The sequence below is a fragment of the Ambystoma mexicanum genome, chromosome 6q (genome assembly GCF_040938575.1).
Source record: "Ambystoma mexicanum isolate Mex_15411 chromosome 6q, UKY_AmexF1_1, whole genome shotgun sequence".
Lineage (NCBI taxonomy): Eukaryota > Metazoa > Chordata > Amphibia > Caudata > Ambystomatidae > Ambystoma > Ambystoma mexicanum.
In genome coordinates, this window is record NC_090937.1 from 55,732,947 (window position 1) to 55,759,048 (window position 26,102).

Below are 26,102 nucleotides of genomic sequence, written 5' to 3' on the forward strand. Positions count from 1 at the left end.
ACCAACTAACTCTGCCCTGTCACAGTATCCCACTACCGCCAACTCACACTTCATCTTCACAACCATCCACTACTACCACGTTACTCTTTGTCATCCCAGTCCCCGCTACGACCACCTCACTCTTCCTTATCACAGTCCTCCACTTACACCAATTCACTCTTTCTCATCACAGTCCCACTACCACCAACTCACTCTTCCTCTCCATAGTCCCCCTAACACTTGCACACTCTTCTTCTTCACAGTCCCTGTCTGCCATTGCATCACTCTTTCTCATCACTGTACCGTACTACTACCAACTTGCTCTTCCTCAAGACAGTACCCGAGTACCACCATCTCACTCTTCCTCATCACAGTTCTCCATTACAACCAACTCACTCTTACTCAACACAGTCCCCCACTACGACCATCTCACTCTTCCTCCTCAGTCTCCCACTGCCACTGCACAACTCTTTCTCATTGCAGTAGCCTATTACCACCAACTTGCTCGTTCTTGTGTCAGTACCACACTACCACCACATCAATCTTCCTCATCACAGTATCCCACTACGGCCAACTCAATCTTCCTCTCCACACTACCCCACTATCACCAATTCACTCTTTCTTGTCACAGTCCCCCACTACCACCACCTCACTCTTCCTCATCACAGTCCCCCACTACCACCAACTCACTCTTCCTCATCGCAGTCCCCCACTACCACCAACTCACTTGTCCTCATCTCAGTCCCCCTACCACCTTCACGCTCTTCTTCTTCTTCACAGTCCCTGACTTCCACAGCATCCCTCTTTCTCATCACAATCCCCTATGACCACAAACTTGCTCTTACTAGTCACAGTCTCCCACCACTATTTCACTCTTCCTTGTCACAGTACACCACTACCACCACATCACTCTTCCTCATCATAGTCCCCCACTACTACCAACTCACTCTTCCTCACTACAGTCCCCCACTACCACTATCTCACTTTTCCTCATCTCAGTCCCCCTACCACCTTCACACTCTTCTTCTTCTTCACAGTCCCTGACTTCCACAGCATCCCTCTTTCTCATCACAATCCCCTATGACCACAAACTTGCTCTTACTAGTCACAGTCTCCCACCACTATCTCACTATTCCTTGTCACAGTATACCACTACCACCACATCACTCTTCCTCATCACAGTCCCCCACTACTACCAACTCACTCTTCCTCACTACAGTCCCCCACTACCACTATCTCACTTTTCCTCATCACAGTCCCCCACTGCCACCACATCATTATTTCTTGTTGCACTACCTCACTACCACCAACTCACTCTTCCTTGCCACAGTACCCCACTACCACCAACTCACTCTTTCTTGTCACGGTCCCGTACTGCCACCACCAAACTCTACCTCATCATAGTACCCCACTACCACCACCGCACTCTTCCTCACCACAGTACCCCACTACCACATCACTATTTCTCAACAAAGTCCCACTACAACCACCTCACTCTTCCTCGTCACAGTCCCCCACTACCACCAACTCACTCTTCCTCGTCACAGTCCCCTCACTACCACCAACTCACTCTTCCTCATCACAGTCCACCTACCACCTTCACACTCTTCTTCTTCACAGTCCCCGACTGCCACAGCATCACTCTTTCTCATCACAGTACCCTACTACCATCAACACGCTCTTCCTCATGACAGTGCCTCCCTATCACCATCTCACTCTTCCTTATCACAGTTACCTACTACCACAGTTCCTGTTGACTTCCACACTGCATCGAAATGGCTGCACCACACTGCTACCGTGGAAGGGCGCTTCATCAATGTTTTTATACTACTACTGTTCGTGTATAATTCTTTATGCCAACTGGATTGCCACCTACCGAAAGAAGCCCCCTCTCCCCATCCTCCTGATGCTTGTCACCCACCCGAGTGCCTCCTACACTCACCCCCTCCCTTCAGTCGGGAGATGTATGGTCTCCAGATGGCACTATATAAAACATCAATAACAAATAATATCATTATACAGAAAGCAAGCGTTTCCAGTGAATGGTGGTGAAAAAATCTGTAGTGCATTTACCCTTCCAGAAAATCGTGATCAATTTCGCTTTATTTACGTAACTGAGTTCTTATTTTTTTATAAATGTACTGATTTTGTTCCATCGTGGCAAGTTCGGTGATATAGGAAGAAAGTCACTCATCGATTCAAGAGTTTGAACGCAGTGCCTTAAAGGAGCCTGGTGTGCTGGTTTACTTTGGGACTTGGGCCGTATTATGAACAAAACATTGTATGGCTTTCCCGCCACCTGGTTTGCTCTGGGATGACGTCAACCATCACCATTCATTCGGCCAATAGGAACTGTTCACCAGGCTGCAGTCCAAATGTTCAACCAAGTGGAGCTGTAAGTTATTGGCTAAACCATTAGCACTGGAACCAAGAGGCCCGAGTTCTAAAGCCCACTTGCCCAAATGTTTCGATAAAGGTAAAATCCCATGTTCTTCTTGTGTACCCAGTTCCAAGCCAAGAACTGCACTCCAAGTGCCTTTTAAGCGCTATACAAAAACATATCTGACTATCATTGCCTTAGGTAGGTCACATGGAGTAGAGTTTCCAGTAATGCAAGTAACACTCTATTGTACAGTGAAGAAACATTGAATGTAAAGAAGTTAAATACAGGGAAAGGAGCAGGAGCAGGTGAAGAAACGAGTCTTGCATTTCTATGGACGATTTGGCCACTCAGTCTCTCTGGTCCCAATGCCATAGTCCAGCTTGCTCTACAATAACGCTTAACTTGAAGCAGTGCAACCCACTTGCTGGCTTCCATCATACCGGTCGTACTTTTGTAGCCTGCCTCTGACCATCATAAGCGCTCTTGTGACTAGCGGTGCACCTATTAAAAAGGAGCTGCTAGCTCAGCACTAGCACATCTGCAGGTGGCCACCAAGGGCCAGTCATCTGCAATCATTCCCCAATTCATTGTGCGTGGAGAGAGTGGACAACGCGGCAACGCCTGTGGACAGCCCTTTCTGTAGCTCGATGCTCCATGGCACTGCTGTCATGCGAGCACAGTCACACCAGGAAGTGAGGTTTGTTTGATGCCTGGCCCCAGACAGTGTCCCCAACAAATGCACAGCCACCGATCAGCATGGCACTGGCGGGAAGAAATGCAGTGGGCAGCGAAGAGCGAACCACGATCAATGATGTTCATTACCTTAATGTATCTTTCCCCCTAGTAAGAAAGGGGGCCCTAAACCCCGAGGCCAAGCGGGTAAAGTCCCAGTGTCCCGGTTGGCCAATCCAGCACTGTTGGTACAGCCTTAAACATTTGGTGGGAGGATAGGGTGGCTGTTACCTCTGTCACTCAATGGGGGCTCTAGTGATCTTCCTAACTAACATTTTAAACTTGTCTCATGATAAGCATGGCAACAGCGACATATTACATCAAGGACTTGTGACGTCTGATAGATAAGGAAAGTGACCCTGTAGTTGTCTGTCAGTCGAAACCCTTAGGAAGAATAGAACTCGTAGTTGAAAGCTACTCATCTGCAATTGGTTGGGGTGTTTGTCCCTCCGCCCCTTTGATATTTGCTGCACTCCCTCCGTGGAGCAATATTGGGGTGCAAGAAGCAGAGGTGCACATTGATGCAACTTGCCTGCTGGCCTTTCTCTGCTTATCAAACGTTTTAAGATATTAGAGGGAGGAAGAAAACATGTTATGTTCCTCTTCCCTGCTGTGATGTCACTGCAGTTGATTTTAAGTTCCATAATCCTCTACTGCAATGTCACAGTTCGAGGTTATAGCTCTTTGAAAAGGAAATTGCTGCTGATGGCTTCCATTGGGAGCCATACACAACAACAATATCCATTCTCATACACGTATCTCTTGTGTCGAAAGGTGCCATGTCTTAAATTCTCAATGTGCGAGTAAGGAGAGACATCAAGGCTTAGTATGTGTAGAACAGAAGAAGAAGAGTGTTTGCCAGGGCAAGACAATCGAACTAGATGTCTTGGAAACAGGGATGCTGAGGCATGAACGAGATGCGTGTCACTTGCGGTCCCAAGCATTACCTGGTGTCTAGAAATGATACAACATGTTTATATGGACCAAACTTCTTTATTCAACAATTCTCCATATGACGGTGAAAAAAGCAACTCGGAAAGTATCATTATGCTCAACCAATCTCATGGAAATGTAATGTCAGCTTAAACACTCTTTGACATATGCCCTGTTGGTGCTGGCTGGTGCCTCGGGCCGCCTCACATACACGTATTCACACTCACACAAACAGATAAGCGGAGACGCGTCTGGTGCTTATGAGGTCCCGGCGGCAACTGCCGTTCGGGACGTGTTTATTGCAGATGCGCATGCATGAGCCTGAACGAGGCTCGCGCATGCATAAACATAACTCGCACTGCAACATGCCCCATCCCAGCCCTCAGGTACATTGACCACTTGTCCACAGAGCCACGCGTACTCCATGCGGCCAGACCCTTTTTATGTTAGCACAACTCCAGTCTTTATTCCATGATAACTGTTGTCAAAAGGGATGTAATGTTTTGTAAGGGGGCAGATCACTGTCATGTGACTATGTGTCAGGTTTTGTTCCATAGATTGTAATGCCCTGTTGCATGAAGTCGTTCTTGATCTTTCTTTGTTTTCTCCCACTTTTTAATTAGTGTGTTAAACTCTTCTTCAATTAGTTGTCATCACTTCTGTCTCTAACCACACAGGGCCATAAGTGGGGAATTATTAGCGGGTCTTGGTGTCTTTCCTTTAAACCACCATGAACAATATCCCTCTCCCTCAAAGCTCATTGGAGCAGAGGGTCGGACACTACATGGGTCCCTGATTTGCTAATATGAGTTCTCAGAGAGAGTGCTCTTGATTTTTTCACATCACCTAATTCAGGATATCCATCCATGCAGAAAAGGCTCAAGGTCATCTGTCATGAATGTTCTTTTCTGAGCTGCTGTTTGATCTAATGGTTTTCCTCATGCTGACAAAGGGTCGTCCATCATATTGTGTACCCTAAATCTGCCTCGTTTACGTTCCCTGTGTCTACATAATTATGGCCTGGGACCCTTGCTGTGGGTGCACTGATAGAGATCCACTGAATTCCCTGATCATTATCAGGTCCCCAAGATCCATACATAGGTCAATCCCAAAAGTAAACACAAAAGACGGACAATCGGCAAAGGAGAAAAGCTAAACGGTTAATGTATACTTGTGTTCTACGTAGGTATGTCAGCCTGTCTTTCGTTGTGTCTACTTTTTCTGAAGAGCTGGAAAGGGCAAATGCAGCAAGTGGGTAGCCCTTTTATTTTGAATGCCAATTGCATCAAAAAGCCATGCATACAAATGGGGACAAAATGAATGGCCTATGAACGTTTCATAGACCACTTTTATGCTAATAGGATTCCAACAGTCAGGTCCACTGCATAGCAGCAGAGCATGGTGTGCCCTGCACCAGCCCACCCTCTAAGCCAGAACTAGCCTTATTGTTTTCAACTGTGCGCTCTGAATCATCAGGTTTATGATAATGTGTTTATTGCTGAGAACGGCAAATCATCTTCAATTGCACTGTTGTAATTGTCTAATTTTCTAATTATTTGGTGGTTTATCAGGCATTTAATGAGGGATAGCATGCCTTATCTGTGCGCTGCTTCATTCTTCCTGAGTCAGCAGCTGACTAGGGTGCCCTTCAGGATTTGATAAGAGCATTGAAATACAATCTGCATTTTACCCAGGAAAGGAAAACCTCTGAACTGACAAAACAAAGCTATGCACACCTGCTTCTCGTAGTTTTGTTAAGGAGGCAGTGATAGCGATGCATAGTGTTTTATTTGCTTATTTATTTATTGGTGGTTTGTCATGCAGCCTACAGGCATGGCAGACTACTTCAAAGTGGTAACAGGGCAGCTATGAATTAACACGCGGTAACACTTACCTGGGAAAGAGGGAGGGATGGGTTTGTAACAAGGTGAAAAAGTACTTTCCCCTGACATTTTCAGAAAACTCACAAAACAAAGCTGAATGGGCCTCATTCCAAGTTTGGCGGTGTGGGAATAAAGTGGCGGTAATTCCAGTACTGCCACATTTTCCTTACCACCAAATTATAATTTTTGGCAGATTAACCACTGGTGTGTTCACCTTCAGCTTGTAGTTGGAGGTAAATTCTCTGAATTTCGTCCAAAAATCGGCAGATTTACCACGCAGTGATTCCGCCGGTTGTAAATCTGGTAAAAATCCCCATGGAGTCCTATTAACTCCAAAAATGGGAAATTACCATCACTTTTAGTCCCATGGTAACTCCATGGGACAATTGGCGGTTACAGTAATTGAGTTCAGTGGTATTTCAGTGGATTTATCATAGCTCCCAATGAGGCCCATTGAACTAGACGTTTCTGGAAATCTGGCTGGACAGAGTTACCATTCACAGCTGATTGTAGCAGCCCATAGACATTGGTTGAGGAATGTTATTGCGGAAGTGAGAGTGGTAGCAGCCCACGGCTAGGAAACAGGTGCAGTGAACCGTAGTAGTATAGCAAGGCAGGTCACTGTTTTAGCACCCTGGGCTAGTGCGTCAACCAGTCAGGTTGCACAGTACCCAGGCTGCATCAACAGATCCAACTGTGGGTTTGGAGTAAGCTGTGCTCAAGCACGGAATAGCATCACTAGTTTGTCTGTCCACCCAGAGCACTCTCACTCCCGATGCCACTCTAAAACTTGGCTGAAAGGAGAATATAGTAAAAGGTGTATATGTTTTGTGGTTTAAAATAAAACATTGCAAACCTTGGTAGCTTCATCAAAACAAAGGCTTTTCTCCAGCAATTTGGGATCTCTAGAGGGCTAAGACACCCCAAATTGAAATGGGTGTCTACCATATTCAATATATAAAAGTATTTCTATTCCTTAATTAAAAGGTTTAACTCAGGTGTGTTGATGAGTAACCTGATGTTTGAGAATATTGAGAGAATTGGGTGCATTCCAAAAAGGAATAGAATTCCTGAACTCAAGCATTTAAATAAGACAAAACATTGCAACCAATTCACAACAAAAAAGATAGTTCCCAATTGTTGTATCTATGACCAATCTGGGAAGCAATAGTTTATCACAGTAGTCTGACTCTTTTTTTTTATTAGAATTAGCCCAAGAATTATAGAATCATATGCTTCTTTAAATATTTTTCTTTAATGCCAATATGTGTCGATGGTATCAGCGAAAACAAAGTGAATATTTTTGTTTCAAACTTTATTTGAAGAACTATTTGTCCTTTTCAAAGTATCTGTCTATATTGTGGAGTATATGATATTATTGTCTAGAATGGACATTTTAATTTGTTTCGCTATGTTTGGATGTTTATGTGAATTGAGAATTACAACATTAGAGAGAAAATAGCCAGCAGGTTGCATTTTCATTTATGTAGAAAAGCTGCCTCCATTTGTTTGATAAATTGTGGGTGTCTTCCCCAGCACTGAAAGTTAGAGGACCACATTTAATTCTTAATTTATTATTTTGAACAAAGCAAAATATATATATGAAAACAACATCTTTCTTTTCCCAGATTGTTGTATTGGGAGGAGTATTCCATTGGGGTCATTTTTCTGTAAAACGAATCCATAGAAAAATAAATATCTTCCATTGATATGTGTCATTACAAAAATTGGGGATCTTGTCTGGATGCAGATGTTACAATGTCACTCATGGTGACATGTAATAGAATTGTCCATAACAGATTATACGCAAGATCGCAGATAAGCATGAAGTTACTTTGTTGTGCTGAATCATCTCATAAGGTATACCAGTTTTTGGAACAAGACAGTTACAGGTGAATGAAAAATTGGGTTGAATTTTTGTGAATTTGTAGTGTGATAAAACTTTGAAATATTGGAATATTGACCAGTAGTTATTGATTGTGATTTTTGATTAAATATCCAGTCTGAAATGTCTTGAGATGTAGTTGTTGGTTTGAAATGGCACAGTACCATGTGCTCGCTAGATATTTTGTTCATGGGCAATGGGTGATCCAGGATCTTGGGTCATGGAAAGATAGAATAAGGGAATGAGTGTAGAAATTGAAAGCACATATTAATGAAGTACAGAGCGAATAACAGTAGTGGTAAATGTGTTCCACTAATAAATAAAAGAGAGCAAGATAGACATATGATTGTGAACCTCTAATTTGATATCTTTTTCCACCTCGAGTTGGTTGAGGACAGAATAGATGAAAGGGAAATGTGCGTGAACAAAGTCACAGACATCAGCACAATTAACACGTATTCAACAAGTTAATTATCAGAGAGAATAATAAATAAAACAATTGTTGTTAGCTCTGGAAAACAACCTGGTGCACTTGCAGAGAAGCCAAACAATAACCTTTGAAAATGAAGGAGTCAATGTTTGACGACACATGACAGATTAAATAGTAAAATAAATGATCTTACCATTTAAACCAATAACTTAATATAGGGCATGATGAGTATACAAATGAAAATCAAAGAAAGTTAAGGAAAAGCTGCGAAACCCTTCATGAAATATGTGGATTCACAAGCTGAGCTTGTGCAGTTACAACAACATATACAAATAATTTAACATCAGAGAACCCAGCAAGCTTGAGAAAAATATATTTTCATCCAAGAGATATACACCAAATCACCTTACAATTGACACAAATACAGAAACAAGGTGATCACAGTAAGTGTCTTCACAAGAACGTCAATAATATTGGAAAAGGTGACATTGATAGAGAAGTCAGAAGAAAATGAAGGATACTGCTGGTATTTTGTTGCAAAAGGAACAACTGAAGAACTCTTTAGATAGCTGGCAGTCTATAAACCAAGAGGTTGGGAGTGAAATACATAATTGTTAGCACACAATAGAATGCTTATATAAGGAGTTATACAACACACATGAATCACTGGCCTCAAGAATGAAAGCATGAGTCTAGTCTGCCCAATCTTCTTGTTTATAGGGAACATCTAGCACAATGCAAAACAACACATGATAATTGAAATGGATAATAAGGTCACATTAAGACAAATCATTAATGAATAAATGGAAATTAATGAATATAGATTGAGGTCTGAATCAGTAGTTAAGGTTCAGAGGCAAATATGTTTAATGGCAGAGGGGAGACTCTTTCCTATTGTTGAGACTATCTCACTACTGTCCAGACCTTACCAGAGAAATACCAGTGGATCTGGTACACCTGGCCATTCTCAAGACATTGGAGTTGTCAGATACAATTTCCCCTTCCCGAATAAACACAAAGAGACAGGAATGGCTGCATTCTGTGCCACATACAAAGGGATATCCAGACCTTTAATTGAGAAGAAGGGTGTGTGGCCCTTTTAGTATATCAGGTGTGGACAGGAGAGGCACTTCAAGTACTCCTGAACAACGAATCACTGAGGAAAGGTATCAAAGTTAGTTGAGAGAACAAGAAATTACAAATTAGGATCCAACATAGATACAATGTAACCCATTTACCTATCTTTGAGAAACAAACAGTGCAACACAGATAGCCCATTCTAAAAATCTCTTTCTACAAAAGGGTTTCTGAGGGAAGCCCAGAACCCCTAGGTAGACAGAAAAGCACTGATTATGAGCAACAACAGGAAGATACACAATATTATATAACCCCTCAGAAATGATTAGGAGCCTACAACACAGAAGGAAAAAGAAGAAAAGAGGAAAGAGGCGGGTGGATCTCTTGTGCAGACTACAAAGGAAACCTTCTAACAGTAATTATGACTGCAAGATTTTATATGTAAACAGGGGGCGGTAGGGGGTTCAATTAGTGGTTCTGAGTTCGATGATGGAAATTGTTTAAAGTGAGAACACACAGAAAAAGAAAACCACAATCCTGTTTGTGAATATTTAAATAACAGAAATCAAAGCTATAATAAGCTTAGTGATCATTTATCAAAAAATGCAAAATATTCTGTTTGGGTACATTTAAAATTGTATGAAGAGACACATAATAGCATCATTTGGATTGAGAAACAACCCATAAAATATTGAAAACATAAAATTGACTTTTCCTCTTGAGTTTTCTAATTTCTATACCGGACTCAACAACCAAAATAACCAAAATCATTATAAATGGTACTCTTTTAAAGCAGACAATTAAAAATATGTTACCATATTGAAACCGCCAATAAGTCTGCAAAGTAGCCTATTATTTAATGTGTGCTGAGGAACAATCTCCTAGAGGGTTATCCCAAGAACTGAAGCATGTCTTTACTAACATTTCTCGATCTGATATTACCAAAATTTGGCACTATAAAAGTACTTTATTTCACAGCATTCTGAAATATGTAGCTAATCAGTTGGTGCCTAATTTTGATGACACAAGATTGTTGGAGGTATTAGCACATACATCAGTGCCTGCCACCCTTAAGAAAGCTGAGGCAAAGAGTGCTCCTCCACTGGACCTAGAGTCAGGGGGCTAAACATCTACCCCTTTGCTGTTATAGCTACAACAGGCAGTAGAGGTCCTTCTCTTCAAAACCAATCAACTAGTCCTCCACCTGTCATGCAAAATACTGATCCAAGGACAACTGGAGACTTACACTAGTCCCCAGGACTTAGGTTCTAGGACTATCTTGGACTACAAATATACTACTCCACCAGAGAGAGATAACCAGAACCCAGGATAAGGTTCCAAAGAGCATTCAAACCAGACTCTCTCTCAGGAAAGAAACCAATCTCTTCCATCTAGAACCAACTACTGAGAAAAGTTTCTTCCTCCTCCGTGTAGATTCTTGGGAAGCAGATCCCAATACAATGGTCAGTGGAACAGAGATATGATCTAATATATGATCAAAGACCACCCTCAGTTGACAGACTGGATACAAATATTTCTCAATTCAAGCAACAAATCAAACAATTGACAGAACGCATTAGTCAAGTGATGAGACCGCAAGAAGGAAATCCTAATTCTAATGATACTAGGAACACTGTCACAGCTGAATCAACACATCAGAGTGGAAAATGACAGGAGGAAAATGTTCCAAATGAAAATGCACAAGAAAAATGTGGATACAACAGAAAAGATATGCACAATCTCAGAAGAAGCTTCTTATATGCCCTGCAAAAATTTCCAGATTTTTGTTGGAAAATTAGTAGAGGCCAATAGTGATAACTCTTCATTGGTTGAAAGATTGTTAGAGACAAATAATGACACCTCGTAATGCCTTCATTCCTTAATTCCTTCTGAAATATAAAAAAGAAAGTGAAGTTCAGTGAAGAAGAAAATGTGACAATCACATATGAAAAATAGGAGAACTCGGTATTGATAGAGCCAGTTGTTTTCTCTTTCAAAGATGGATTGCCACCTCCAAAAGAACAGCAGATCAAATTGAAAAGAAGAGTAACAAATTACATGAAAGAAAAGAATGAGATTAACCAAGACACTTGTAGACCCAAAAAAAATACAATAAAATAAATCTGATTGAGAGACCGTAAAAAGTGGGTATTCCTTAATCTCCCAATTTTTCTAGAGACCATAGTGCAAGCAGAATCAGTGACCTGGAGTGTGAGGACTGGGGAAAAGTTCCTGTTTAATTTAGGACTTTACAATATATTTTTGTTCCTTCCCATTCCTTGATCCACCCAACTGAACTCAGGCTTTAGGAAAATGCCCAAAGAGTGAAGTCCAGGGTCAAGTTCAGGAAACACCAAAAATTAGAAAGATATTTTCAGAATTGTTCACTAATTTACACTTTCACTGTAGTTTGGAAGTGAAAGAGAAGAGGGTTTTCTTGCCTATTCAGCTTCAGGTACTATGTGACTTATTGGATCTCATAGATATAGGGTATCATGTGACTTTGATCCCTCAAAAACTATTCAATGCTTTGGACTAAGGAAGAGGTAAAAATCATTGCATTCCCCTCAAATTCCTCCCGAGGGAATCACACAATTTTGATAGAAAGGAAATTTGAGTAGGTTGAGTGATAGAATGGAAATCAAAATAGAGTGATATCCACTCACCCAGCCGGTGGTAGTCATAGCTCCTTGGGGCACACCTTTCTTTTTACTGAGAAATGATTTACTTTGAATACTTTCACCTTTAATTTCTAGACCCAAATTAAAAATAAGTGCTAACTAGGTGAGTTTGAATGGTACTTGTCATCTGATTGAGAAGCACGCAGACACTGTGGAAATAAATTTCCTAAATGCTCAATTCCCCCTTGGCATCCCCATCATATCTGTGAAGTAACAAAATGATGGTGAGGGGAATACCCCTGAAACATCACAAATATCGAAACATTTTCTAAAATTCCTGCCCTTCAGCTTTTTCATTTTGCCGAAATGAGTCCCTTTGAATTGGATAAAAGTGTCAGATGATAGTAAGGAATATGGCGGTCCAATAGATTGAGATTTTTATTAAAACAATATTTTTAACCACAATGCCCCAAGCTGTGGCAGCAGAAAAATTCCTCCCAACATTAGAGAGTTAAAAAAGAGGGATGTTTCTGTAATTAAGATGGGGACATACAAATTTACAATTTAGACACATTGGACCAAATTGATGCACAAGTGAAGCAAATAAATAAAATAAACATGCACATGCCAATTAAAGATCTGAAAATCAGCACTGTCCCTTCCCTATAAGGTCAGCCAAGAATCATAGAGATCTATGCATTCTCTACATATTTTTGTTTGATGACTTTTACCATGCACCAAAACACACAAACATACCACACCCAAAAATCAAAAAAAACCACTATCTATTAATGAAGAGACATTTTTCAAATGTCCCATCTCCTCTCAGTTTCCCAGGTAGAAAGCATGGTTTTAGCATCCCAAAGGTTTGTATTCAGTAGCACCTCAGCAGTCAGCAGGGTCCTTATGGATGTATTCACTCCTTTTCCTTTTGGTAGCCAGATGGTTAAAGATGGACAGGCCCAAAAGGAACATTTGAAAGTAGGAGTAGACACATCCGAGACTCCCCTCAGAGTGATTGCATGCATGCACACTATACTTCGGGCTACTCTTAGTTACATGGGTCACGGCCAACATGCGACACCTATGAAAGCGCAAAAATACAAACTGTGCTTTTCTTGAACTGTTTATTTTCTAATAATGTATTTGAACCCGTATGGGACCTTTAAGACGAGGTGGCACTCTTATAGGATGGATGGGGATGCAGAAGTTACTCAAACATCAATAAAAAAGATTGACTCAGGAAGTTGCCAAAAGGTACACTGTTTTATTAACAATTCTCTAAAACAGTGAGTACAACGGACATCAACGGATGTCTCATGGCAAGGTCTCAAAGATTTACATAAAAAACAAGCTTTTATAGTAAAACTTCATCATCACTGACGTCACACATCGTGACAAACAGTAAAACATATACTGGATTGTGGTTGGATAACGTAAAACATCTACATATACTTTCTATGGGGTGTGGGGTTGTGATAAGACCTTTATTGTCAGGTGGGCCACTAAGCCCTCCTCTAGTGCAAGTCATCTTCAACGTCATAAAATAAATGTCGATTTATTGTTCACAAACTACAGGGCTCTTTGATACGTGGCCCTCTATAATTGGTTGGCACACTTGTACCCTTCTGGAATATTCCACTTGCTAGCAGCACGCAAGCTGGTACCCCAGCTATTGGTGGGCAGGGCTTGACCATGCCTCCCTACCCAATTAGCCCAACATCTATCATCACTCTTACTTTCTGTCATTCAATTAGCCTTTGAACATGGCCTTGCAAGCCTCACAACTCCTAAGAATAAAAAGGGAGTCTGAGCATGCTCGCATCTTCTCTTCTCAGCATCGTCCACCGAAGTATATTTCCATTTAGATTACGTGACTGGAGACCACATTTCCAACTTCTTCTTTGTATTTAATGTTTTTTAAATGAATAAACCTTGGCACTCATTATCCTTTTGCTGTACTTTGGCAGGGCTTGAAACGTCTCTTGAATTCATTGTATCTCTTGATGCTCGACAACCAGTTCTCGGCTGCTCTGGCCTTTTGAAACTGGGCCAACCAAGCCCTCTTGCATTCTTTCTTGCTCGTCAACTACTTTTATTAACTGAGCCACACGTTCAGCTTTCCGCTTTCCTGTTCATGGGTCCCAGTTTGCGAAACCATGGTGTGGACCATCCAGATTTCTTATGCATATATATACCTTGGCAAATTGCCGCAATCTATTCACTACGTATAGCCAGTCTTTCTGATTACTTAGTTCTACTTGCATTACAGCATCTGTACAATTGATAAAATGGTTTGCTTTTTCTTCTGTGCTCTTCACACATGTAATCTTCATTTTGCATCTTAATGTTTACTCGATTCTTACTTCATCACTGGATTCTATATGTACTCTTTATTTTCTCTTCTATTATCTCTTCTCAGTGAGTCCCTTTACATCATCTGACATCACAATTCTGCTCTTATGTTCACCTTCTCTCGCTCTTCAGGGATCTCCCTCAAGATACTGTCAGCTCTTTGTGGATACATAAAGAACGGTTTTCTCAACAAGTGCTTTGCTTCAAAGGCTGCTCGTGTTATTGGCATCATTACAGGTGTCTGCTTGTCACTGTTTCCGGATCCAAACATATAGGTAGCTTAGGGCCGGGACTTCCGGTAGAGGCTTTTGGCACCTCCTCTACATATTCCTTTCATGATTTGCACAAACAGCTCCTGTAAACAACAAAGAAGAGAAATTCAATGAAAAATGGATGTACATATTTTGAAGCGTATTTTTAATTTGCAATGTGTTTTCTTGTCTATGTAAATTTATTTATTAAAAAGGCAACTATTTGGCTCTGGTCGAATACTTGTCCAACTATTCGGTATTCACCCGAATGTTTAAATCTTCTATTTAGTACACCCTTATTAGTAACTATCTCAATATTAAGGAATCATCCATTCAGGTAGCAACGACGCATAGAGAGCACTCCACCCAACCTGAAGATACTTCAGAAATTATCACTCCAGAAACCTTTTTGGAGACAAAAACATCACAATTGGCCCTGCAGACAAAGGGGGAGCTCTTGTGATCATGAACACTGAAGATTATGACCGCAAATGTGAAAGACAACTCAGTGACACTAGTGTGCATCCTAGACTAGAAACAAATCTGACTCTAAGCATTATGTCCAATTTAGCAGGAATTTTGGCAAAAGCAGAGGATATGGGATGGATAAATCACCATACAAAAACATTTCTTCAAGCTTTACATCCAAGAATAAAAAATGTGTATACATCACCTAAAATCCATAAGGATCCCACTGATCCGCCGGGAAAACCCATTGTAGCAGGAATGGACAGTATACTCCAATTACTTGGTAAATATATAGATTTTTCTTCTCCAACCACTAGCACAAAAAAACCAGCACATACATTTGTGACACCACTCACTTTCTTCAACAACTTAATCTGGTACCACACATTTAGAGCTCTATCATGTTCACTATTGATCTGAAGAGCCTATATACATCTATCCGGCTTGATTTGGGCATGGAGGCCATTGAATGGTTCCTGCTCAATGAAGGCGACATTAAGGCATCCAAAGAATTCATAATGATCCTTTTGCAATTTATCTCAGAAAACTTGCACTTTCAGTTCAAGGATGGTTTCAACCTTCAAGTGTCAGGCACCTCAATGGGGGTCACTGTGGCCCCCACGTATGCCAATTGCTTCATGCACAAATTTGAAAGAGATAATATACTGGATCACGCAGTATGGTGTAACTATCTATCCTTGTGAATACGCTACATTGACGATATCTTTGGAATCTGCAAATGATCACAGGAAAGTTTAAAAGGTTTTTTGACATACCTGAATTCTATTGATCATCACATTCAATTCACAGGTCAAGTCTCCACAGACTGTGTAGATTTTTTTGATGTTGAGACAAAACCACAGGAGGGTAGATACAAGACCAAAATCTTCAGGAAATAATTTGATTGCAAAAATTTGCTACATAGGCTCAGTTTCTATCAACCAAGTCTAATTAGGAATCTCCCCTTTAGCCAAATGTTACAAGATTGTGAGTGATCCTAAAGAATATGCTGATGAAATTGACAAAATTGAGTGAGAAATTCTGTGCCCAAGGTTACAGACCCGGAGAGATCAATGCGGCAACAGAACGGTTAGCTACATTGAAACAAATATATTTACTTACAGAGGCTCCCACCCCAAAAAAACTTCCTTCACTGGTATATGTATCAAAGTACTCTACTCAAAGTGGTCATTTCAAATCTATAATTAAGAAAAACTGGAGGACGGGTGCAATATCTCTTCCGTGAAATGCCCACTTTTGCATTCAAATGCAGCAACAATTTGAGAGACTAATTGGTGAAAACTAAACCAGCCCCTAAGCAAATTACAACAAATTACAACAAAGCGCACAGGCCCCTTTCCATGCCTACATTGTATGAATTGCGTGTTTGTAACTAAGGGCAATATAATTAATCATCCCAGGTCTGGTGACAACATTTACATCCACAGTTTTGCAACATGTGATACCATCAACATTATCTACACCATTAAGTGCCCCTCTGTGGTATATTATGTTGGCCAATCCAAAAGACAAGCTAAACAAAGGTGGAATGAGCATTGATCTTGTATCAGAACCAAGAATATGAACTCTGCGGTAGCACAACATTGGTGTGAGAAGAAGCACGATATCTCTCAAATCCAGTTTCAAGTGGTGGATGTTGTCATCAGAAAAGATACACATGAAGATTTGGCCAAGAGAATGGACCAAAGAGAAACATATTGGATCGAAAGACTTGATGCCATGACCCCCAGGGCATGATGGAGGAGATCAATTGTATGTGTTTCATATGATGGACTATGATTGAACTCATTCAATGTGAATGGACTTTAGATGAAGATGGTCTAGAATATATTAATGGGAGGCCCGGTTCTACTATTCGCTGATCCATGGGGAACTCATCATACATGGGACCTCCCACCAGCCTCCGCAATATTGTGCTGATATTAATCAATATAGCAGTCTGTTGGAAAAAGATAAAATGTCACTCTAGCATAGAGGGTCCTGGCAAAAAAAGAATTATTTAGCAGATCATCAAAAAAGCCTAGCACGCTGCAAGGGAACTCCATTGATATGGAACACCTTATGGGAGAAATACCAATATTCCCAGTGACTTAAACACACTGTCATACTGAAAATGCATGTTCTACTCTTCAATCGATTTGAGATGCTCTGAATATTGCTTTAATTGCTGCTCAAAAAAAGATCCAATCATTGGTAAATATTATCAATATCTACAAGATCCCCCAAAAAATGTCTTATCTTAACAATATCAACAGGGTAAGCAAGATGTTCCAAATTCAGGATGGACTGTTGTCTAGGAAACCCAATATGGTTACAATTAGTGGCTATCTTATTCTGTAGCGTAATATTACAAAACACCCACACTGATGTTAGCACTGGTTAAATGGGATTGCAAAGGTTGATGAGGATGTTTCCTGAGGTCATGTACCAACTACACATAGGTCAAGGCGCAAAATATCTATTTAAAGGAATGTTTAGAAAATTGTAATTTCCAACCTAGTGCTCCTCTATGGAAGACAGAAATGACATTGGGCTTCACCACGAGTTGGGCCGCCGGGATACCGCGTTACCACGACCCAGTCCGGTGCTATTAGTGGATCAAGGGTTGGGCGGTAATGGGTATTTCCCATTCCCCATTGATGCTTTTTTGTTGCAATAGTGCCACGCTAATTGTGACCAAAAATGGCCATTAAGTTGGTGCATTTACCCCCATCTTAGAGTTGGGGGTAAATGCTGCCATACTCGTAATTGGGTGGACCCTTAAATGTGACAGTAATAGCGTTACTGCCGCATTTAAGGGCTCCCGCCCGACTCGTGATGAGGCCCATTGACTCGGTTTAATTAACAAATTGGTCTCAATGGACCAGTGATTCGTTCTGACTGCAGAACCAAATACATACTAATAGTCACTTGCCTAATACCCAAATGAATTGTACGTCTCCCAGAGAGCCTTTAAGTCAGAGACTGATATGACTTTATGGCTTAACCACATATTCTTTCTTTTTGTCTTTTTTTGAAGGATTGAGTCAGACCGGTGTAGTTTCTTTACTTTTATTTATTTATCTTTGCTTAATTCTATTTATGTATCTTTATAGTATTTAGTGAATTTGACTTTTTACAATCATAAATACATCAATCATTTCATATTAGACCATTAATAAATACATAACAGCCAATTCACACTATTTCGGTATAAATATACACACAAATAAAAGGAAAAGGCTAGACATTAAAACTTGCACTAACAACTAAAACAAAACCTCAAAACACGAGTCCCATCCATCAAGACTTACCCCTCTATATATAGCCATCTACTGGCTGTTTCATGGGTAGGACAGTTGTCCGTTATAGATATGGGGTTGGGAAGTTAATATAGCAGAACTGTCAAAATCACAGTGACAAAGTGCATGTGATGAATTAGAATAAGGCCGAATTTCTTTAATTAGAGGCCAATCTAAACATTTGTTTTAAACAACGCCATTTTTTCCCATTTCATATGGTGTCTAAAACGGAGCTTAATCACTAGGCAACATCTTTAATATATGGCGCCAAACCCTGTACAACGCAAGGTGTACTGACACTGAGGGAGAGTTTAGGCAATAGGCCCAAGATTCGGCAGATTTGATTGAATCATAATTGTGGACGAAGGGCTCATATGTACACATATATAATGTGCATACATTTGGACACTCAGTAATAGGTGCTTAGATGTTTCCAAGCAGTCACTTTTCATGCATGCACAGGAGTGTTTACCCTCCAATGGTATTTTCAAATGCGGACTCAAAATGGATAGCAAAGGAAGTGCGTTTATTCGAAGGCACAGCATAAGCCATTGCACTTCCAGGTTGGCACTTAGCGTGATGTAAGGTTGTGGTCTTTTACAACTACAACACATATAAAATGAGGCAGCCAGACTCCTCCTCAAGCTACCCAGAAGAGAACACATCACACATGAGCTAAAAATATTACATTGGCTACCATTAAAACAGTGAATAAAGTTCAAATCAATGTGCATCACGTACAGAGCAATACACAAACAAGGCGCAGAATACCTGAGTGATAAACTACGCCTACACCAGATGACAAGAACACTGAGATCAAGCACCGACATCCGCCTGGAACCAAAACCCTATAACAGAAGGAAACTCAGAGGATCCTCTTTCTCTCACCAGGCACTGAAAACCTGGAATGACCTACCAAAGATTATACAGAACACAACAAACCACCTAGTATTCAGGAAACTCCTCAAATCCTGGCTCTTCACAACTCAACTACAACAACGACGCACAAGAATGCCCACTCCGCTAAACAACGATGAATAAAGTTACCAACCTAGGTCGCTCCCAAAAATGGACATGCACAGAACCCAAAGAACGGACCCCACGACAAACCATAAGACTTTATGAGAAATAGCCACAAAAAGAGGACACTAAAGACTGATCACATACTCAGACCGAGACGAAAGCACTTAAACGACTCATCCTCAGCCTCCCGGCTTGTACCATATCCAAACTTTCAGCAGACACATTCAGATAGAAAGTATTGTAAGAGGCACCACAACACCTGCTCCAACACCCAAGGAGGAGAATAGACACCCAACCCCACAATAATTACTGCATCAGAATTAGAACACTTACAGAGCTCGTTAGAATAGAACAGCGAGCGTGTCGCACCAAACCTAAACCCCTGCCAGGGGTAACCCCTTCCCCCATCTTGATGGGATTGTGAAGGTTAGCAAGTGCCACACTTGGACAGAATTTTGAATGTTAGCATGTTAAACATCATATAACCCACTAACCAAAAACGCACAACAACCCGCATGCACTTCACAACATTGCACCAACAACACACGACGACTGACATCGATCCGATACTCGCACCAAAGCTCAACACCCGGTGTATACCAAGTTGAAGCTGCCAACAGAACACCACTCCTCTCACTATCCTACTCCCTCTTCACTGTACTAACCCATTCGACCTTCTCGTTTGCAGATCCACCAGAACGCCTGAGGACCAACTCCATTGGTGACGCTGCGCGGTACAAATACCTTTTACATTTACATTTAACATAACTGTTTACCACATTTGTAACATTGCTTAAACATTTTAGGGTGGCAATATGTGTATAATTTTTATTCCAATCAAAGAGATGGAATTTGGTTTAAATGCCAATTTCAAGCTTTGAAATCCATCCTTAATATTCTAGTTTGGGTACCAGTTGATAGCGTAGAAGGTATACATCAGAAGGCAGTCAAACTTGTTGCTTATAGTACGTCCACTTCTCACACAATTTGTCCCCAAAATTTCTAATAGGGTGCATGCTGGTGCCATCTTAGCTTTCAAATAGAGTTCTGCCTTTTTCCTTTCAACCTGTCCTCCTAAGGAGATCAACCCCAACTCTAGTCGGACAACCTCCATGGGAACAGAAGGTCTTAGGGCCTCATTACAAATCAGGCGGTCTGGAAATAATGGTGGTGGTAAACCCGCCGCCACCGTTGTTTCCGGACCGCGTGATCCCGACTCCTGCAGGTGGGAGGTGATTTTCCCGCCAGGTTTGACCTGGCGGGTTTAATACCGCCCGCCTGCAGGCGGACGAGGAAACACCGGCAGCATTACAAGATGCTGCCGGTGTTTCCATGATCCCCATTCCCATTGAGTCCGATAGGACTCAATGGGAATGGGGATTAACACCATTCCACCTCCGTGATTCCCGGAAAACCGGGGTTGTAATGCCCCAGTAATTCCGGGAATCACGGAGGCGGAATGGTAATACGAGTCTGGCGGTAACCAGGCGGTTTTACTGCCTCGGTTACCGCTAGACTCGTAATGAGGCCCTTAGTCTCAGTATCTTTCTCCAAAAGGTATCCTTCAGACAATTAAACCCTCTTAGGTCCCTCATCCTCAGCGCCTCCATAAAATAGCCGGACAGAAGTACTGACTACAGAGGACCAGTATCCCCTCGAGGGAATATGCTGCTGTATGATGGGCAAAGGTGACAATTGTGCAGCTTTCCTCTTCTTGTTTTCGATCATGTAAGGGTATGAGGAACCTGCGCTCATTTCCAGCCCAAGGTAAGGATAGTGATCCACGTAACACACTTTGCCAATCGATGAATCTAACTTCACCCTGTTTACCTTCTTCCCAAATAGTAATAGGGTCCTAGTTTTTTCTATGTTAATCCCAAGGTCATTCTCCCTTGCATATTGAGCCAGGCAGTTCAGCATGGATTTACAGCCAATGAGAGTATGGTTGAAAATTACAAGGTCATCCACATATACCATGTCTGCCATCCTTGTTTGAGCAATCCTGGGTGGACAGTTGGAAGAGGTGAGCAACCTTTTTGGAAGGTCAATTATGTACATATTAAATAGCAGAGGAGTAAATACACAACCCTGCTTGACTCCCCTGCTAAGCTTCACCAGAGAGCACAGCCCCCCTCCATCATTGTTTAATCAAACACGTGCTCCGGTCTCTTCATGGAGCTTCTTAATTATGTTTAGGAGTCACCCGGACATCTCATACATTTCATTTTATTCCAGAGCCTAGCTCTGTTCACAAGGTCAAACGCTGACGTGAAGTCAACAAAGGTTATATACAAAGGAGGGGCATCTTTTTGTGTTGCTTCTAATATCAGCCAGTCCAGCAATTGAATGTTGTGAGTGGTTGCTGATACTGGCCGGAAGCTTGTCTGTAGATCGTATATGACATTTTCAGATGCAGCCCACACCTGGATCTCCCTTAGTACAAAGCCTGTAAACAGCTTGCCAGTTACGTCCAGCATGGAGAGCAGCCTGTAATTTTTGGACCTAGTCCTATCTCCCTTCTTATAGACCGGCACTAAGATAGACTGCCTCAATGTGGTCGGGATGGCACGCTCAGCACACCCTGTCAAACAAGGCCTTTAACAAAGGTGCCCAGCTTCCAGGATCTCTCTTGAGGACTGCCTTTTCCAGTCTTATGAGGTCCCGGGGCCCTACATGTCTTTAGATTGTTTATTGCCAAAGTTATTGCCTCAATAAAGATACCTAATGGCCAGGGTTCCCAATTATCTACATCTCGTTCCGGTGATGGTGGTGCCTTCGGGTTCATCTTTACACCCAATAAGTGCAACCAGATTTTCTCACCAATTGGGTTAATGACCGATTTTTCTTTAGGGCTCTTATCAGCACCCAATACTTGCCATATAGTTTGCGTGATTCCACCACTGAGGGCTCCAATCATGTATTGCCATTGTACATTTAACATCAAGCTCTTCCAATGCCTCATACACCAATTGTATTGGTTCTTAATTTTATTTATTTCAATATGAAGCTGGGGGTCCTGGGGAACACTCTTTCTTACATCCCTGACCTCTTTGCACTTGTAGCGTTTGGAGTTACATATAGTGGTGTCAAATTATTTTTCTGTGCCCTTTCCCATGGCCAGTGCTCTTCTCTGCACAGTCGATGCCACATCAGTGGCAAGGGCTTTAAACCACTTCTCCATCTTTTCCGAGTTGGAGACTGCAAATGCTTTCCAACTTTCCCTCCCAGGGTTGTTTACAGCTGCCGTAGCTCTGTCAATACTAACATCAGTCCACTGAATTTGGTTACCTGAGTGGCTTGGTGTAAGACCCATGGTATGGGACGTGATAAGCAGCTGCACTGGTAGCTGTAATGTCAGCCTTAGGGGGGAGTGGTCACTGTGGGGTCTCCAACCTATCTCCAGCACATGAACGCATTCTAAGATGGCATTACTGCCAAAAAGATAGTCTAAGGTTCCCTTCTTTTGGACACTCCTCCAGGTCCATACACCAGGCGTGTCCCCAGTGGCTCGCTCGTTAATCAATACCAGTTCCCATTCCCTGAGAAAATCGACCCATTGTGCATTTTCACTTTGTTGCAGAAGTTTAGATACCTGGTATATGTTCTTGAACCGAGGGCAATAACCATATCATTGCAGTGTGCATTTAAGTCTCCTCCTTATAGGTCAAATCATGTGCTATTCCACCTCCCCAATCTACACATATTTCATCAATTTCAAAAATGTCCTTTGTACTGCATCCCCCCTGGGGTTGTACACATTTATTAGCAACGTGTTTTTCCTACATCCTTCTGCCCACCAGCTGACTTCAACCATCATCACATTATCGTCATTAGTACTGGCAAGAAGCAAACATATGTTGTTTTCCTCTGGTGTTCCAGCTAAGTAGCTTTAAACCTCATTTAGAGGCGTGGCCCTGCTGTGGGAGAAACCTCTTTAACCATTCCCACCCCTGCTCATTTAAGCTAGACATATGTGGATGCACTGTTGTGGCACTCTGCCTCAAACATTGCTCGATCGGTCTTGCATTTGTCGCAGCAGTTAGGAGGCAGGGATTCAGGAACTTTGATTTCAAGATCATAGTCTTTTGATCCAAAGGTTGTTTTATGTTGTGTATCATTTCAGCAGTATCTGGTAGACAGCAGTGGAGGAGAGTTAGTTTCCCACAATTTGTATTTAACTGTTCGATGAATTCAAAAATGAATTCAATTCACCAATTAGGCAACAATTAAAATGAGGGAAATTCAATGAGTAAAGAGGAAACTACACATCGCCTACCACATGGCATATAGCAGGGATGGGGCAAAAAAGGGGAATATTTGGGAATTCTAAAGAAGTTTATAGTGTATTCTGGAAGCAGTTGAGACTTCTAATTAATAGTTGTTCGGGTTGCTCTGAGATCAACCCCTACTGCAGCCACCCGCATATCACTTTTTAAACTAAATTGTAGAAAAATTATGTTACCTTAGCGTCCTTTGTACCAAACAAAGGAACAGATGTTGATTATTGCCTCTACTATGCATGAATATGTTACAAATCCTCTTAAACAACTTGAACAAGCATTTACCAATGCTTTACGAAACCTGGAGAAATCTGTGTTCAGTATGAAGACACATTATGACGTGAAGACCTTGAAATGGAAATATTAAAAATATGACAGAGTCTGCCTCTACAAGCTCCTAAGCAACCAATCTGAGGAGCGGTCGTTTCTGCCTTCCTGAAAATAAAATATGGAAAGGGGATCAGACAGAAAGCTAGATGAATATTAAATAATGAAAACCAGTCATCCCCATCCAATTCACAGACAAACAGAGAAGTCATCTGACTACATAGTTGTGGTGGCCTCCAAATAGGGCTGGAATCTGTCTTAGGTAAGAATGTTCAGGTGAAACAATGAATGCTTGGACTGTATTATTAAAATAAAGTGTTAAAATATATGCAAAACAGGGGGTTCTGGGAGTCTCTCTACTGGCCTCAGTCGTGGGGGAATCTCTCCCAGATTTTTAGCTCACTATCCCTTTCACAGAAGAGAAATATCCACAACATATCAGTCTTTGTCCTGCCCAAGGGCAGTCCAGCACTGATATGCATATTTTGTTAACTATGTTATGCAAACATTGACGAAACATAAATGATGTCCATAGATTCAGATTCTTCTTCTTTCAAATCTAAATAAATAATTTGTATTAATATCACATGTCCACACGAGGAATGATAAGAATTATAAGAAAATGAATAATTCAGTCCAATTTTGAGTCCTCATTAATGACGGGAAGGCTAATTCATAGCTGACCCGTCCCCTGATTATATAGAGAATTCTTTAGGACAATGCAAGTACGCAGGATGGCCGTGGGACTGTTTGGTGGTGGAGTAGGTGAGGGGAACCTATCATATGCTCTATCCAGTAGAAACAATACACATACAATGATGCCTCATGGGTGGAGTTTGCTGGTTATTTAAAGTAAAATATGTAGGAAGGTGAGAGAGTTTTGGGGAAGCAGAAAAGAAGGAGTAAAGCTGATTGGGACTCCAACTAGCAGTAGCTGATTGGGAATCTTATTAAGCAGTACATTTCTAGATGGAAACAAATGCAGATGGATTTCACAAGACAGAACCATATAACCTGTGAGGGATTTTATGAGAAGATGGACAAACTGAAAAGAAGAGCTTATCTCATGGTATTCCCTGGATCTAGTTATGTCCCACCTGCCCTAAGAGTTAGAGTACTTAGACAAATGTCACAAAAATTATTTATATCCCAGATAACAATTACACATATTTTGGGGGAAACTTCTGAACAAGCTATGGCAACAAAAAAACCTGAGGACCTTCACCATAATAAGGCTTTCCCCTAACAATGTGGGATCCCTGGTGGCCTCAGACATTCCAAATGTAAATGCAGAATGACAAGTCTTTGCGAATGGTGACTACCATAGTTAATAAAGTAGTAGTTAGGCGCTGCTGTCCTCACATTACAAGAAGAAACAGTTTTTCTTAACCCAAGCATTTAAATAAACAATGAATGCAATGAATTTAACCCCTCAAAGAAACTTTCCAACATTTGTTTTTCTCTTCCAAGCAAGAGACCAATAGTTTGACACAGACAGTGTCTGCCATTTTAGATTATAATTAGCCCAGGAATCAGGGTAGCATATGTTAGAGTAAATCTATTTCTCTGATGTCAGTACGTGTCAGTGTTTGCAGGGTGATTTCTTTGTTTCAAACTGTATTTGAAGAACTGTTTTACCATTTTGAATCAAACAGGTAATGTCAATTAGAAACAATCTAAGACAATCTGCCTGTAGACAATCTGCCTGTATTTAATTTTTATGTTGCAGGTAACTTCACCAACGCTTACCGGTCAGGAACCACCATTGATTCCTAGATTTATTATGTAATATAAAACAAAATATCGATATTAAAACAGCCTCTAGTTTTCAAAGATTGTGGGGTTGAATTGATGCAAGGGGGTGTATTGAATGTGGGTCATTCTTCCATAAAAGTATCCTTTAAAAATTAATATCTGCATGGATAGATGTCTTTATGCTATGCAGGGCAGGTGGTCAGGATTTGTGGGCACTGCAGCCAGAAGTATTGTACCAATGGCTGTACCTGTAGGGTAAGGCTGCAGGTAATGTGCTGAGGGAAATGTAGCTACGGTCTCTAAGACTTGGGCATGACTAAATGCTATGCCCCGGGCAAAGTGCATGTCGAGTATCACCACAAGCTATGCCCTGCTCACAATGAAGTTGGGATACTGCTCCTCAGCTTGACCACAGGCT